General features: G+C 41.5%; 1 pseudogene; it reads right to left on the minus strand.

The window, feature by feature from the left end:
• Window positions 1-16851: 16851 nt before the first annotated feature.
• Window positions 16852-18322, minus strand: LOC150008587 (chloride intracellular channel protein 1 pseudogene; annotated as a pseudogene).
• Window positions 18323-18668: the final 346 nt, after the last annotated feature.

The raw sequence follows: 18668 nt of genomic DNA on the forward strand, positions 1-18668 counted from the left end.
CTTAAAGAAGCCAGTCTGAAAAGACTATAGTTTGATTCTAACTATGTGACATCATGGAAAAGACAAAACTAGAAAAACAATATTTAAAAAATCAGTGGTTGCCAGAGGTTATGGGGGAAAGAGGAATAAGTAGATAAACCCAGAGAATTTTTTAGGGCAGTGAAACTACTTTGTATGACATTGTAATGGTGAATTCATGTCATACATTTGTCAAAACTCACAGAATGTACAACAGAGTGAACCACTACAGACTTTAGTTAATAATAATGTAAATATATTAGTTCATCAATTAAAACAAATGTACCGTACTAATGCAAGATGTTAATAATAAAAAAAAAACCAAGAGGAGAGTAAATAGAGTTGGTATGGGGGAAATCTTTGTACTTTTTGCTCAGTTTTTCTGTAAATGTAAAACTGTTCAAAAATAATTGTCTATTAATTTTTAAGTAATATAAAAATATATGTGTTAAAATTAAATTATTCAAATAAAAAAGTAACACAGACAGTAATGTGATGGTTACCAGAGGGAAGTGGGTGGAGGGTGGCAGGGGCCTAATATATGGTGACAGAAGATGGTTTGATTGTGTGTGGTGGGCACACAGTGCAATATACAGATCTTGTATCATAGAAGCATATCCTTGAAATCTATATGATCCGATTCACCAATAACACCCAAAAATTTAATAAAAAATTAAAAAATATGTATATGTGGCTTATAAAAGATCTTGAATATTAGTAATGCAAATGATGCAAATAAAAATAACAATAAAATATTATTTTTCTATTAACTTTGAAAAGAAATTTTAAAGTATTTTAAATATAATAAGACCTATATTTTTGTACACTTTTAGTAGAAATGAAAAATCATGACAGCCTCTCTGGAAAACAATTTGGCAAGGATCTCAAACACGTTTATTTCCCTTGACTCAAAAGTTCTATTCTAGGAATCTATATTTTAAAAGTCTGTGTGTGTATGTGAGAGAGAGAGAGAGAACGATTAATTTTTGTAATAATGAAAAAACTGGACCAACAAAGGAATGATTAAATAGATTATTGCATACTTATATGATGACATATTATGTAACCAATAGAATTTATGCTTAAAGAATATTTAATAATGGGAAAAATGTTTAAATCATAATTTTTAAATGAGAATATCCATGTTGATTTTTCTGTTACGTTGTTTAAAATTTTAAATAATGCCAATAAATGGATTATACCTCCATAATGTTTGGAACATGCTTTTTTCACCTAATAATATATAATGAGATTATCGATGAAACATAGAGGTATTGTTTTAAAAAGAATAAAGGTAGATGTATTGTTTAAAGAAGAAGAAAGGTAGTTATGTCTGGTGTGCCTCAATTGGTTGGGCACCCCCCTGCAAAGTGAAGGGTCTCCAGTTTGATTTCCAGTCAGGGCCCATGCCTGAGTTATCAGTTTGGTCTTTGGTTGAGGTGCAAGAGGCAACCAATCAATGTTTCTTTCTCTCATGGATGTTTCTCTCCCTCTTTTTCTCCCTCTCTTCCCCTCTCTCTAAAAAACAAATAAATAAAAATTTTTAAGAAAAGATGAAAGGTAGATGTAGATTTTATACATGGACAAACCGATGCACAAAATCAATTTTATACATCTACCTTTCATCTTTTTAAAACAGTTTCTTAGTATTTCATTGTGTGAAAGTACTTTATACATCATAAATCCATCAATGTTTTTATTTACAGCATTCTATTGGATGAATATAACAATATAGTACTATCATAGAAAACTCTGTTTCCAGGGAACTGTTGGTTGATTTTGTGTGTCAGTCTATCCATCTGTGTGCACACAAGATTTTCCAGCGCATATATGCCAAAATGTTAATAATAATAGTGGGATTAGGGGTAATTTAAGTTGTCTTTTTATACTCAGTTGTATTTTCCCAAATTATTCTACACCACATCCTCTCCACCCCAGCTCCGCCCCTCCTACCTGTCTGGATGAGTATTTCTTCTTTATATCTTTATTTGTGGGACTTCCATGCAGATTGATTTTCTGGAACTTCTGGTTGCCTCTAGTTTTGAGGTAGTTGTATTCCTTTTTATTTGTAGAGGAAGATGCAGCCTATCTGTCTACACCTCAATGTTGGCTGGAAGTCCTTAATTTATTCTTTTTAATTGTTTTTCTATCACAGTTGTCCCAATTTTTACACCATTGCTCTCCACTGCCCAACCTACCTCTCCCCCAATCCCATAGTCAAACCGCACCCTGTTGTCCATATCCATGAATCATTATATATGTTTCTTGACTAGAGCCTTTCCCTTATTCCCCACTTCCACTTTTCCTCTGGATACTGTCAGTCTCTTCCTTGTTTCCATGCCTCTGGTTCTATTTTGTTCATTTGTTTGTTTGTACATTAGGTTCCTGTCATAGGTGAGATTATGTAGTATTTGTCTTTCACCAACTGGCCTATTTCACCTAGAATAATACTCCCAGTTCCATCCTTGCTATTGCCTAAGGTAGAAGTTTTTTTTTCTGCTGCATAGTATTCCATTGTGTAAATGTATCACAGCTTTTTGATTCACTCATCCACTGATTGACACTTAGGCTGTTTCCAGTACTTGGTTATTTTAAATAATGCTGCTATGAACATAGGAGTGCATAGGTTCTTTTGCATTGGTGTTTCAGAATTCTTCGGGTATAATCTCAGCAGTGGAATCACAAGGCAAAAAGGCAGTTCCATTTTTAGTATTTTTAAATTCCTTTTTTTATTGTTGATCTATTATAGTTTTCCAACTTTACCCCCATTGCTCTCTACTGTCCTAGTCCCTCCCCACTCCCATAGTCAATCCCAGCCCTATTGTCCATGAAGAAATTCCATACTGTTTTCCATTGTGGCTGCACCAGTCTGTATTTCCACCAACAGTGCACTAGGCTTCCCTTTTCTCATCATCCTCACTAGCATTTGTTATTTGTTGACTTATTAATGATGGCCATTCTGACTGGTGTGAGGTGGTATCTCATTGTGGTTTTAATTTACATCTCTCTGATGGTTAGTGATGTTGAGCATCTTTTCATATGCCTATGGACCCTTTGTATGTTCTCTCTGTATGATCTCCCCTAAGTACACTGCTTGCGGAGCTAATAAGCTCATGTTCTTACATACACTCCTCAGCTGGCTTTAACACAGCAGTATCCTGACTGGTGGCCTGTTGAAACAGTGGGAAACACAGCCAGGTTTTTATTCAGTGTTGCTGGTAAGTTGCTTAAAAATAGTTATTATTTTTAATAAAATGAAACACTATTCTATTGTTTTAAAAACCTACTTGTGTTGGTGGTTTACTTAGTGAAACTGATCCAAATGTTTGGCTGCCATTGCACTGTCATTTACTAATTCGAGGCATGGCACTTGGAGGACATTTAAGAGATGTTTATTGTTGGGTGAGTATACCCAAGCAGGGTATTGGTAGTATCTGCTTAGAAGGTTACACTGCCAGTTTTCTATTTTAGCTTGTAAATGCTGCCCTCAAGACTGTAAAGGAGGAAAGAGGAAGGACATCTCTAAAATCAGAGAAGGAAAACTCTGACTCCAAAAAACCTCCGCTGCCTTGCGGCATACCTCTTCAGGGGAAAGGCTAAGGGAGTAAACCCCGACAGAAAATCCGGAGCCGGAGTCCCTAAGGCGGTTTGACGTTGTAGTCAACACCGGCAACTCCTGCGGCGCACCTGAAGCCAAGCTGTATTGACTTTGTCTTTCCCTTGGACCCTTCAGCTGCGAAGAGAGGGGGTGTCTGCTGCATGGGCAACAGCAGACCCTCCATATCACCCTGCCCAGGCTCTGTAGCTTCAGTTTCACTTGAGAGGACACTCCAGCATCATCGCAAGATGTCGACTCAACACGGGAGGAGACAGATACCGGTTATAAGCTCATCCGATTGGCGAAGGAAACGAGCGCCAGGGGTCTCCTCTGACGGTGGGAGAGGTCGTCGCACCTCACTGGACAGCTACCGTCTCGCCATGGCTCGCCTGCCCCACTGGGTGCGTGGGGATCAGAGAGGCGCCTCTCGAAAAGTGGGCCACAAAACACCCGCACCAGTTAATTCCAAGCAAACAACAAGAAAGAAGCCTCCGGCTCTTCGCCTCGCTAGCTGGAACATCAGGACCATGTGCCCCGGACTTACTGCAGACCTTCCGTGGATCAAGGGTGCCAGGAAAACCGCTGTCATCGATAGGGAACTGGCACGACTAAACATCGACACTGCGGCTCTACAGGAGACCCGGTTGGCTGACAACGGAACTATCAGAGAAACCAACTACACCTTCTACTGGCAAGGGAAGTCTCCGGACCAACCAAGACAGCACGGTGTTGGGTTCGCTGTGAAGAACACGCTTGTTAACTCCATAGAGCCACCCACAGGAGGCACAGAGAGATTACTTACCCTCCGATTGTCAACAACTTTCGGCCCAGTCAGCATTCTTAGCGCGTATGCCCCAACCCTCTGCGCCACCACCGAAGAGAAAGAACAGTTCTACCATGCACTGGACGAAGCGTTATCCAAGATTCCCAGAAGTAACGCTCTCTATCTCCTTGGAGACTTCAACGCAAGAGTAGGAGCCGACCACATGGCCTGGCCCACCTGCCTCGGAAATTTTGGGAGAGGAAAGATCAATGAGAATGGTCAGCGACTGCTTGAGCTCTTGTGTCACCACGGCCTGTGCGTGACAAACACATTCTTCAAGTGCAAAGAGATCCACCAGGTGTCATGGAGGCACCCCCGCTCCCGCCATTGGCACCAGCTTGACCTCGTCATCACCAGAAGAATGGATATTGGCAGCACCCTCCTCACCCGCAGCTACCACAGTGCAGACTGCGACACGGACCATGCCCTCGTGGTAAGCAAGGTGCGCATAACGCCGAAGAGGTTGCACCACTCCAAGATGAAGGGTCGCCCACGCATCAACACCAGTTGTGCCAGCAACCCAGTTAAGACCCAGCAATTCATCAACAAGATGGAAGATGCACTCGGCGAGGGAATGGCGGCAGATGACATTATCGAATCCAATTGGCCACGTCTCCGCGATGCCATATACAACTCCGCCATTATTGCTTACGGGAAGAAAGAGCGGAAGAACGCTGACTGGTACGAGGCTCACTGGGAAGAAATGGAACCCGTGATCGAGGCTAAGAGGAAGGCCCTACTGGCTTACAAGGTCACGCCCACTCCCAGTACACTTCAAGCTCTACGGGCTGCCAGGAACAAAGTCCAGAAGACCGCCCGCCACTGTGCCAACACCTATTGGCTAAACCTGTGCAGAAGCATTCAGGAAGCCGCCGATATAGGCAATGCACGAGGAATGTATGAGGGTATCAAGAAGGCAACAGGCCCAATCCCCTCCAAGATCGCCCCCCTTAAGTCCAAGACAGGTGAGGTCATCACTGACCAGGAACAGCAAATGCGGCGGTGGACCGAGCACTACCTCGAGCTGTACGCAACGAAGAACACCGTAACAGACACTGCTCTTAAAGCCATCCCAGACCTACCAGTCATGGAGGAGCTAGACACCCCACCTACTGCGGCAGAGCTCGGCAAAGCCATCGACCGCCTTGCTTGCGGGAAAGCACCAGGAAGCGACGGAATCCCTCCAGAAATCCTAAAGAGCGGGAAACCAGTCCTGCTACAGCCGCTCCACCATCTACTCTGTCGCTGCTGGAAGGAGGGTTACATCCCCCAGGATATGAGAGACGCCAACATTATCACCATGTACAAGAACAAAGGAGACCGCAGTGACTGCAACAACTACCGGGGCATCTCTCTCCTCAGCGTCGTCGGCAAAGTATTCGCCCGGGTCGCTCTTGCCCGCCTGCAGACCCTTGCTTCCCGCGTCTACCCAGAGTCCCAGTGTGGCTTCAGAGCTGGCCGATCAACAGTGGACATGATCTTCTCCCTACGCCAGCTGCAGGAGAAGTGTCACGAGCAGCATAAACCACTCTACCTCGCCTTTATTGACCTCACAAAGGCGTTTGATCTGGTCAGTCGAAGCGGACTCTTCAGCTTGCTACGGAAGATTGGCTGTCCACCACATCTGCTTGCTGTGGTCATGTCCTTTCACGACAACATGCACAGCACGGTGTCCTACAACGGCGCAACCTCTGAGGCCTTCCCAGTCAGCAGCGGAGTAAAGCAGGGCTGCGTCCTCGCGCCTACGCTGTTCGGAATCTTCTTCTCCATGCTCCTCCAATACGCCTTTAAGGACTGCAACGAGGGTGTCTTCATTCACACCAGATCCGATGGCAAGCTCTACAACCTGGCCCCTCTACGAGCCAAGACCAAAGTCAAAGAGGTGCTCATCCGTGAGATGCTCTTCGCCGACGACGCAGCTTTGACATCACACTCCGAAGAGGGACTCCAGCAGCTAGTCACTTGCCTTTCCCACGCATGCAAGGAGTTCGGACTAGCCATCAGCCTGACGAAGATGAATGTTATGGCTCAAGGCACGGGGACTCCCCCATGCATCACCATCGACGGATACACCCTGGAGGTTGTCAACGACTTCACTTACCTCGGGTCCACCATCTCGAGCTCTCTGTCAGTCGACTTGGAGGTCAACCGGAGAATCGCCAGGGCAGCCACAGTTATGGCCAGACTGAACCGGCGAGCGTGGAACAATTCCAGCCTCACTGAGAAAACCAGACTGCGCATCTACCAAGCCTGCGTACTCAGCACTCTCCTCTATGGCAGCGAGACGTGGACCACCTATGCAAGGCACGAAAGGAAACTCAACAGCTTCCACATGAGGTGCCTGCGACGCGTCCTGCATGTCGCCTGGCAGGATAAGGTCCCCAACACCGAGGTGCTGAAGCAAGCCAATATGAGCAGTTTGCATGCAGTTCTTAGCGAGAGACGCCTCAGGTGGCTCAGCCATGTCAAAAGAATGGATGCAGGCCGTATCCCCAAAGACCTCCTCTACGGCGAGCTAGCAGAAGGCAAGAGGATGACAGGGCGTCCAAAACTGCGGTTCAAAGACATCTGCAAAAAGGACATGACACAATGCTCCATCAATCTCAACACATGGGAAGTTCAAGCAGACGACCGCCTAGCCTGGAGGCTCCCGGTCAGGCAAGGTACGTCACGTGCAGAGGCTGCGCGCAACGAGGAGGCGGTCCAGAAAAGATCGAGGCGGAAGCAGCGTCAACAGCAGCAACAACGGCCATCTGCCTTCACCTGTACCAAGTGCGGCAGGGATTGTCACTCCCGAATCGGACTGCACAGCCATTCTCGGCGGTGCAGATAGACTCTCAAGAAGCTACGCCATCGTCTCTCGAGACGGACGGCTGCCGACGACGACGACGATGGATTCTACAAAAATACTATATTACATTTATATTAAGTTCCAGGCAGTAAGTATTAGCTTTATTATCAAGATCATGAAGGAAGGTGCTCTGTTGGGGGGACCACAGCTGGCAGACAGGCTCATCTCTGTCTTGGGCTTTACCAACCGTGGTATCCTCTCATACTGTTCTTCCTCTCGGATGTCTCCTCCCTACCCCAGTTCTGCTTCTCCAAACCTGCTCCCTCCTTCAAAGCCCAAATCAACTCCTACCTTCTCCAGGCAGCTAATTGGAACTCTTCTAATCTATATAGCACTTACACGGGTCTTAATTGTTTCTTGGCTTCTTGTTTCTCATTCCAACCAGACCATAAGCACCCTGAGGATAAAACTCTTGATCCTACCTATTTGTATTCTTCACAGTGCTTAGTACTATAGTGGACATCTAATAAATACCTGTTTGTTCTTAAATAAGATAACAAAGATAAAAACATTCAACACAATGCTTATCAGATAGTAAATAATCAATAAATATTTGTTGTATCTGGAAGGATAATTTCTCAATTCAAAATCGACAAATCAGGGAAGGAATATTCAACCACTCATTGGCAGATAAGGAAAGAGCAAGAATACTAGGAAAGAGCCAAAACTCTCCTTTCTGTGGTGGCTATTACAGGTTACATTGTGAAGGAAAGTGAATGCACAGACAAAGAATGAAACACTTTTAACTCACTAAGAGCCAGTAAAGATGTTTGAGATTAATTTATTCTTCACACAAAACACATCTTCAAATTACTTTAGATTAAAAAGGACACCTTTGATCATTTTAATGTTTTGTTTTGTTTTTGCCAACACAGTATTTAATTCACCATGTAAACCTCTGCATTCTACCTGTCATTTTCTCCATATACACTATCTGCCTCCCAAGCAGATAGCTAAAACTTAATTTTTCCGAAAGATTAAAAAAATACTGTTCATATTTTTTTGGTTAACTTTTCAACAAGTCCAGCAGACTCCACCCTTTGGCATAATTTTAAGGACATTTCTGCCTAACTTATGAGTTTTCCACCTGCTATAAAACCTAAAAGACCTTGAGTAGGAATCAAAGCTATTTATTCAGTACCTAGACAATGCTTAAAAGGCACATCCCAGGGGAAAGCAAAGCATTTATTCTAATTCACTCTAAAATATTCTCTTCCCAGGTGATCTCATCTCTATTCAATTTCTTCATTACTAAGCATACAGAAATGACTCACAAATGTATAAAATATATCTCCAGCCCAGCTCTGTCTGGTGTGGCTAAGTTGGTTGAAACATCTTCCCATAAACTGAAAGTTTGCCAGTTCAATCCCCTGTCAGGGCACATACCCAGGTTACAGGCACCTACTGGAGGTAACCAATCAATGTTTCTCTCTCACATCAAAGTTCTCCTCTCTCTCTCTCTTTCTCTCTCTCTCTCTCTCTTTCTCTCTCTCTCTCTTCTCCTCTTTTTCTCTCTCGGCAATGACAAAATGTTCTCGAATGAGGATTAAAAAAAAAAATCTCCAGCCCAAATCTCTGTCTTCTCAGACTTCAAACTTAATTATACAACTGGCAACTTACCTTATCCTCTTGGGATTCTCTGAAGTGCCCAACCTTAATGAACCTGTGCCCTTACCACTACCCACATGCACCAATACTCCTAACCTGATTTCCTTCCATACTCTTCTATCTCAATGAACTAGCCATCCCATTAAACAAGCCTGAAAGCCAGAAGTCATCCATGACATGCCCTCTCCCTCACCTCCATGGTCAAACTGTCCTTTTCCCTGTAACTTCTCCACCTTTTAAAGCCAAGCTTTGTCTATTTTAGTAACACCTAACCAGTCTACCTGTATTCTTCTAATCCCAAACCTATTCACTATATTACAGAAAAAGCAAAAATTTTAATACATATTTTAAGTATATTTTATTGATTATGCTATTACAATTGTCCCAAATTTTGCCCCCTTTGCCTCACTCTGCCCTGTATCCCCATACCCTCCAGCAGTCCCCACCACCACCAATTCATGTCCATGGATCCTGCATATAAGTTCTTTGGCTTCTCCATTTCTTATACTATTCTTAACATCCCCGTGTCTATTTTGTACCACAAATTATGCTTCTTAATCCCTGTACCTTTTCCCCTATTCTCCCCCTTCACCCTCCCAGCTGATAACCCTCCATATGATCTCCATACCTATGATTTTGTTCCTGTTCTAGTTGTTTGTTTAGTTTGTTTTTGGGTTTTTAGATTCACTTGTTGATAGTTGTGAGTTTGTTGTCACTTTAATGTTCATAGTTTTGATCTCCTTTTTCTTAAATAAGTCCCTTTAACATTTCATATAATAAGGGTTTGGTGATGATGAACTCTTTTAGCTTTATCTTGTCTGGGAAGCACTTTATCTGCACTTCAATTCTAAATAATAGCTTTGCTGGATACAGTAATCTAGGCTGTAGGTCCTTGCTTTTCATCACTTTGAATACTTCTTGCCAGTCCATTCTTGCCTGCAAAGTTTCTTTTGAGAAATCAGCTGACAGTTTCATGGGAACTCCTTTGTAGCTAATTATCTGCTTTTCTCTTGCTGCTTTTAAGATTCCCTCTTTATCTTTTACCTTTGGCATTTTAATTACGCTGTCTTGGTGTAGTCCTGTTTTGGTCCATGTTATTTGAGACTCTCTGTGCTTCCTGGACTTGTATGTTTATTTCCTTCACCAAATTAGGGAAGTTTTCCTTCATTTTTTTTTTTTCAAGTAAGTTTTCAGTCTCTCAGTCATCCCCATTCTCCTTCTGACATTCCTATGACTTGAAAGTTGGAACTTTTGGAGATGTCCCAGAATCTTCTAAACTTCCTCACTGTTTTTGAATTCTTGTTTCTTCATTTTGTTCTGGTTGAATGCTTATTTCTTCCTTATGTTCCAAATCATTGATTTAAATCCCAGCTTCCTTCACTTCACTCTTTGTCTCCTGTGGATTTTTCTTTATTTCACTTAGTGTAGTCTTCATTTCTTCCCTTATGCTTTTGCCGTATTCAATGAGCTCTCTGAGCATTCTGATTACCAGTGTTTTGAACTCTGCATCTGATAGGCTGGCTATTTCCACTGCACTTAGCTCTTTTTCTAGGGTTCTGTTCTGGTCCTTCATTTGAGCCATATTACTTTGTCTCTTCAATTTGGCAGCCTCTCCTTATTTGTTTCCGTGTACTAGGTGGAGCTACTTTGAGTCCCTGACTTAACGCACCTGTTTAGTTGTATGGGGTGGAGCAATGCATTTTGCCATTTTGTTGCTCAGTTTGTGACGGGGAAGGAGTTAGAGAGGGAAAATGCCACTGCTGCCTGGCTTCTGGAGGCTTGCCTGGCACTCTCCCTGTTTCCAGTCCCTTTGCCCATTTCCCATATGTGACTGGCATCCCTCCAGCTGCTACCCTGGTGGTGGTTCCCAGAGTGAGTGGGTTTGTGTATGTTCCCAGCCCATGTGGTCCCTGTAAACAAACTCTCCTGAGAAACTGGCAGTTTCTTTCACTGCCCCAAACCCCATTTGTTCTTACAGCCAGCTGTTATGAGGCTTTATTTTTCCTGGCACTGGAAACCTGGACTGTACTGTCTGGCCTGGGGATGGGATCGCTTGCTCACAAGGTATCCCCTGGATTTTTTTCCACTACACATGAATGTAGAACCACCCATTCCACTGCCTTGCCACCACCACACTGTGTCCTCTCCACCTCACCTCTCTGACTCCGCCTTCTCCTACCTGTCTGGATGAATATGAATTCTTTAAATCCTTGGTTGTCAGACTTCCATACAGTTCAATTTGCTGGCACTTCTGGATGTTTTTTTTTGTTTTGAGGTTAGCTGTGATCCTTCTTATGGTTGTGCAAGGAGGTGAAGTGTGTCTACCTAATGCCTCCATCCTCACCAGAAGTCAAAATTTTAATACATATTATATTCCTTGACTCTCCATTATTACAGAGTTTTTGCATATATGGTTTTCTTGACTTGAATCATTCTTCCCTTCTTGATAACTTCAACTCTTCCACATTTCTGCTCAAGCATCATTTACAGGGAAGCTTTCCTTGGTTTTTATGACCAGGTCAAATCCTTTTGTCTCCTGGCATTTTGTACATCTCCTTTACAATGCGCAAGTTGTTATTGCACATTTATTTGTGTTATTTATACTAATTACCTCACTAATCTAAGTCATAGAGGGCATGAATTTGTCTAATTTTTTCTCCCTATTGTATCCAAGCACCTAGCATACTGTCTGATACATAGTACTTGTTCGAGAAATATTTACAAAGTAAATTAATATATGAACAAAAATATAAATAATCAACATTAAATCCTTTCCCAAGAATAAGTTTTTATGACAGCTACAAATCAGAAGGAGAATAAAGCATTTCCTAGAATAAAAGAACATGAAGCCCTGGCTGCTGTGGCTCAGTGGATTGAGCGTCGGCCTGCGAGCCAAGTGTGGCTGGTTCAATTCCCAGTCAGGGCACATGACTAGGTTGTACGTCAGGTCCCCAGTTGGGGGCGCGAGTGAGAGGCAACCACACAGTGATGTTTTTCTCTCTCTCTTTCTCCTTTCCCCTCTCTCTAAAAATAAATAAATAAACAAAACAAAATAAATAAATAAATTTTTTTAAAGGAACATGGAAAAAAGTTCTAGAGTCTGTTTTTAAAAGTCACCTGTTTTAGTCCTGATTGGTGTGGCTCAGTGGATTGAGTTCTGGCCTGCAAACCAAAGAGTCACCAGTTCAATTCCCAGCCAGAGCACATGCCCAGGTTGTGGACCAGGTCCCAAGTTGGACGTGCACAAGAGGCAGCCACACATTGATGTTCCCCTCTCTTTCTTTCTCCCTCCCATCCCCTTTCTCTGAAAATAAATAAATAAATAAATAAGTGTTTTTTTAAAAAGACACCTTTTTTAAAACTCTTAGGGGCAATGTCGGCATTCTTTTCCTCAATGTATTTTTCACGAGTGGGACCAAAGCAATGCATTTTGCTTTCAGGATGCTAGTAACAAAATATTTTTGTCTGTCTGTTTCTGCTCCCTGAATATTCTTTGCTTTGGGTAAATTTACTGTGACTACACAAGACATAACAGGCCAAGAGAAAAAAGTGTTGCAAGGATTTCTACTTTGCAATTTGGGCAAGATGCCTAGAAGGGACAAAATTTAGGTCTTCCCATTAAATGGATATCCCACTGTCTGGTTTTAAGGCCCAGATAAAAAATATCTACTACAAAGGGAATCATCTCTAAATATGGGCCAGAGAATTCAGGATTTCAAATTTAGCTTCCTCCGTGTAAAAAATATTTGAAGGGATCAAAGGTGAAGTGTTTAATCTTGGGAGTTCAGTTAAGGACACATTCCAATAAGGAAAAGCTGTGGGGCTTATGATTGTTTTCTAAAACAGTGTGAAGAGAATTGTTTGGCACTCATTTGCACATAACAGACTCACGATCCATTTCTTTAAATATAAAGCCCTAAATCACCCCATCTAAAATTATGTTTCCTACCAACATCGCTTAGTAACTACACATTGGAATGAGCGCTGGCCTGGAAGCAGCACCCACAGATCTGAGATGAGGATGTGCTCTTCCATTTATAAGAATTCTGCTCAAGACACTCGGGTTCTTGTCCCATTTCTCCAGCACTAATTAGCTCTGTGACTCTCACATGGTCTCAAATTTTCACATGTAAATTTAAAAGGTTAGATTCTTTAAAGCCCCTTCCAGTTCTAAGTCCTTTCATTCATGCCTGACTCACTGCCAGGAGACTGGATTCTGTCGATGATTTGATCTGTGGAGTTGCAGGAGCATTTGGTATAGAGGTTCCTGCTCTTTGCAAGGGTTGATTCCTAGGAGGAATTTATACCACTGTAGTAAAGTGAGCAGAGGAGAAAACTTCTCTTTCCTCAGAGGGCCATAAGCAGCTTCCAAGCTGGGCTGACTGGTGGGGTAGGGTGAGAAAAGGAGTAAACAGGACAAGGCCACCATGGTAATGAGGCAGTTTTGTCCCCAAATGGCACTGGTGAGATTTCCCTTCACTACTGCTGGGATCTCAGCAGGCAGGCCACTGACTTCACCTTCTGCAGCCATAATTCACAGACTCAACCCAGTAATACGAAGACTTCTATACCATACTTGTCATGAAGCAGCCCTCCCTGCATTTATTTTTTAGTTGTTGTTTATTTTTTAGATTTATTATTCAATTACAGTTTACATGCAGTATTATTTTGTATTCATTTCAGGTGTATAGTATAGTGGTTAGACAATCATATATTTACAAAGTGTTCCTCCTGGTATTTCCAGCACCTACCTGACACCATACATAATTATTACAATATTATTGCCTATATTCCCTATGCTGTGCTTTACATCTTCGGGAATATTTTGAAAATACCAACTTGTACTTCTTGATCCCTTTACTATTGTCACCCAGTCTCCCAACACCCCCTCTCCTCTGGCAACCATCAGTCTCTTCTCTATATCTATGAATCTGTTTCTATTTTGTTTTATTTGTTTTGTTTTTTAGATTCCACTTACACATGCGATAATACAGTATTTCTCTGACTGACCTATTTCACTTAGCATAATACCCTCAGGTCAGTCCATGCTGCTGTAAATGGTAAGATTTCATTCTTTTTTATGGCCAAGTGATATTCCATTGTATGTATGTAAAACTAATTTTTATCCACTTGTCTGTTGATGGGCACTTGGGTTGCTTCCATATCTTGGCTATTGTGAATAACTATGTAATGAACATAGGAGTACATATGTTCTTTCAAATTAGTGTTTTGGGTTTCTTCGGATATATGCCAGAAGTGGAATCACTGTGTCATAAGGCACTCTGAATTCCCATCAACAGTGCACGAAGGTTCCCTTTTCTCCACATCATCACCAACACTTGTTGTTTGTTTATTTACTGATGATAGCCACTGTGACAGGTGTGAAGTGTTATCCCATTGTGGTTTTAATTTGCATTTTTTCTGATGATTAAAGATGTTGAACATCTTCTTGTATGTGTTTTGGTCACCTGTATGTGTCCTCTTGGGAGAACTGTCTAGTAAGGTACTTTGCCCATTTTTTAATTGGATTGTGGGAGTTTTTGTTGCTTTGTTTTGGTGTTGGGTAGAATGAGTTTTTCATAAATTTTGGATATTAACCCCTTATCAGATGTATCATTGGTGAATATCATCTCCCATTCAGTAAGCTGTCTTCGTTTTGTTGATGGTTAACTTTGCTATGTAAAGCTTTAGTTTGAAGTAGTCCATTTGTATATATTTTTCTTTTGTTTCTCTTGCCTGAGAAGATATATCAGGAAAAATATTGCTCTGAGAAATACCAGAGATTTTACTTCTAGGAGTTTTATAGTTCTGAGTCTTACATTTAAGTCTTTAATCCACTTTTAGTTTATTCTTGTATATGGTGTAAGAATGTGGTCTAGTTTCATTTTTTTCTTTTTTTGCATGTTATCTGTCCAATTTTCTCAACACCATTTATTGAATAAACTGTCTTTACTTCATAGTATCTTCTTGCCTTCTTTGTAAAACATAGACATGAGTTTTTTTCTGGGCTCTCTATTCTATTCCATTAATCTATATTTCTATTTTTATGCAATACCATGCTATTTTTATTACTATGGCCTTGTAGTATTATTTGGTGTTAGGCATCATGATACTTACAACTTTGTTCTTCTTTCTTAACATTGCTATGGCTATTTGGGATCTTTTGTAATCCCACATAAATTTTTGGATTATTTGTTCTAGTCCTGTGAAATCTATCATTGGTATTTTCCTAGGAATTGCATTGAATCTATAAATTGCTTTGGAGAGTATGGGCATGTTAATGATGTCAATTCTTCCTATCCAGGAGCATGGTATATCATGTCATCTGTAAATAATGACAGTTTTACTTCTTCCTTTCCAATTTGGATGCCTTTTATTTCTTCTTCTTATCTGAATGCTATGGTTAGGACTTCTAGTACTGCATTGAATGAAAGTGGATATCCGTGTCTTGTTCCTGATTTTGAGGGAAATACTTTTAGTTGCTCCCTGGTGAGTATGATATTAGCTGTGGGTTTGTCATATATGGCCTTTATTACGTTGAAGTATGTTGCTTCTATTCCTATTTTGATGAGAGTTTTTATCATAAATAGGTGTTAGATTTTGTCAAATTCTTTTCTGCATTTATTGATATGATCATATAATTTTTATTCTTCATTTTATTTATATGAATGTGTCATATTAATTGATTTGCAGATATTTTACCAACCTTGCATCCCAGGAATAAATCCCACTTGATCATGGTATACGATCTATTTAATTATTGCTGAATTCAGTTTGCTAATATTTTGTTGAGGATTTTAGCATCTATGTTCATCATGGATATTGGCCTATACTTTTTTTTGTAGTGTCTTTATATGGTTTTGGAAGTAGGATAATCCTGTATAATGAGCTTGGGGGTTTCCCTCCTCTTAAATTTTTTGGAATAGTTTAAGAAGAATAGGTTTTAGTTCATTGAATTTTAGATTAAATTCATTTGTGAAGCCATACAGTACAGAATTTCTGTTTCTTGTTTCCTGGGAGGCTGTTTTGTTTTTTTTTTTCCCTGCTTTGATTTCATTAGTTGTAATCAGTCTGTTCAGATTTTCTTCTTGATTCAGATTTGGAATATTGTATGTTTCTAGGAATTTAACCATTTCTTCCAGATTGTCTAATTTGTTGGCATATAGTTGTTCATAAGCTCTCCCTGAATTTTTTAAAAAAACGTATTTCCTCAGATAACCATCTGGCTGGATTATTTCACAATAGAAAGTTTAGAAGCAAAGAGAAATACCTACACAAGAACTTTTTCAAATAGGAGGCATAAACTCAAACTACCTCAATCATTTTTGTACTTCCTTTCCCGGCAGAGAAGAGAGACACTCTTTGTTTACATTTCCAAATTGGGCACCTTGCCCTTACCATGGGCTTTACCACAGGCAAAAGACCAGCACCAGCTTCTCAGTCTAGAGGAAAGCTTTGTTTCTTCAACTAATCTACCAGAAGAAGATTTTAAATTCAATTTCTTTGCCTTGTTTTATAAATAATAAATACCCTGCTTTGCTCAGCATACTTTTCCAAATGTTACACAAAATGGAATATGTCAAAATGATTTTCAAATTTCATACTTATAACTATACAATCTCTAAAGTGTAGCAACATGTCAAAGTATAATTTGCTTAAAGTAATATTATAAATTGAGATTTGCACTTGGCTATAACATACATTTGTTATTTCTTGGACAAATATTTTTTGTCAAGTCCCTTCTGAATTATGTTTCTTAATTCTCTTTTTTTTATTCTGTATTTTATTACTGAAATACATTGTCCTACCCACCCCACCCCACCCCACAATAAAAATCTCACACATATCTCCCACTCCTTCTTCTTATGGCCCAGGCAGTCCTGCAGACATGCTCCAGAATTCACTTACCACTAGACATTTTGGAGTTGTGTCCATTGGGCAGCTAAGTGGAAATCACCAGGGGCCTTTGTGGAGAAAAATGGAGGGGGATGAAGGAGCCCCAGGAGGAGCTTCTGTGAGGGCCTTGGCCACTTTCTAATAGACCAGCTTGATCTCTTCATTATCGAGACAAGTGGAGGTGAGCTCTCTTGTGCATAGGCATTGTACAAGCACCTGTGCACTTCTGGAACATCTCAGGGGTGGAAAATCCGTGGCACTTCTTACACTTCTTCTGTACTATGTGGAGATTTGGCAAAAGGCTGCAGTCAGCCAGAGTGAGCTCATTGCCTTCCAGAAGCTTCCTCTGAGAGATACCCTCACTTCTCAGCACTGGTCTCACCTGCTTCTTCTGGGAGGGGGGATGTCAAGTAATTGTCGAAAACTTTCAGGGCTTTCAGGAGACCCTTCTCCAGATTATCATTGAGTGCTTGGTTTGAATTCTTGATGTAGGCATAAAATTTGGCAAATATGAGGTCTGTCCGGAAAAAGTCCAGCCATTGTTAATATAACAAGAATGGTTTGCGTGACATTATGTAACCTGGCAGCCAAGGAGAGTGGACTGAAATGGGCATGTGTGACCAATGACAACTTCACTGTACTTGTCAGTGGGGGCAGTAGACACTGTTGAGTGAGCATGTGTACTGTGTGGCCATGGCATTAAAAATGACTGAACGAGTAGAGCAACTAACTTGCATCAAATTTTGTGTTAAGCTTGGACATTCCTCTGCAGAAACTATTCAGATGATTCAGGAGGCCACAGCCTTGGGCAACTAGTAATTGGCAGTTTCATCATGACAACATGCCTGCTCATGCATCACATCTTGTGCAGAGTTTTTTGCAAAACATCAAAGCACTCAGGTGACTCAGCCCACCCCACAGCCCAGATTTGGTGCCCTGCATCTTCCAGCTTTCCCCAAAACTAAAATCACCTTTGAAAGGGAAGAGGTTTCAGACTGTTGATGAGATTCAGGAAAATACAATGGGGCAGCTGATGGCAATTGGGAGAACTGTTGTGAGGCCCCAAGGTGCCTACTTCGAATGGGACTGAGACATCATTGTCCTATATACAATGTTTCTTGTGTCTTGTATCTTCTTTAATAAATGTCTTTATTTTTCATAAGACATGGCTGGATACCTTCTGGACAGACCTCTATGTCCAGGCCAGCTGTCTTGGATTCAGGTTCAGAGATGCCAGCCTGGGGTTCCTGGGAGAGCACAGCACTGCCTCCAGAAAGTCCTCAGTCTTGGCGTCTGTGCACTTCAGTGCCATGCAGCAGAAATGGGAGCCTCCCTCCTGGGTACAGATTCCATACTGTCAGTTTGCCTCTTTTTGTCAATGGTGGTAACGTTGAAAGAGACTTCCTTGAGCCAGGGCACAATGAGCAGTCTCTGGGAGATGGGGCAGTTCCCAATCTTGGTCCCATCACTACCAGCCTTTACAACACAATTTGATCTGTGGTTTTTCTTCAGCTATGGTTTGGGACATGGATCAGGAAGCTGCCTTTACTTGGAGAACTGGGAGGATCCCAGGTCAAGGAAAGCAGAAAGTCTCTCTCCCTGAACTAGGGTTGTCTCTTCCGTGCAGTACTAGCCCAATCAAACTCCCTCACTCCAGACTCAGTGCCCCACCAGCCCAGCAGACCCTACATTCAGCTACTTCAGTTTAATCCCATCTAGGACTGGATCAGGGAGCTCTTCTGTTTTATTTGAATAAAAAATTGACTTTCATCTTAAATAGACATGATAAAAAGAAATTTTCTGTCTGGAAATATGAGCTTATTCTTTTACTATCCAGTCCTGCAACATTACCTTGCATATTTTTAGCCTAAGCC

Source organism: Furipterus horrens, unplaced genomic scaffold (assembly GCF_987537825.1).
Source record: "Furipterus horrens unplaced genomic scaffold, mFurHor1.1.pri manual_scaffold_5, whole genome shotgun sequence".
Lineage (NCBI taxonomy): Eukaryota > Metazoa > Chordata > Mammalia > Chiroptera > Furipteridae > Furipterus > Furipterus horrens.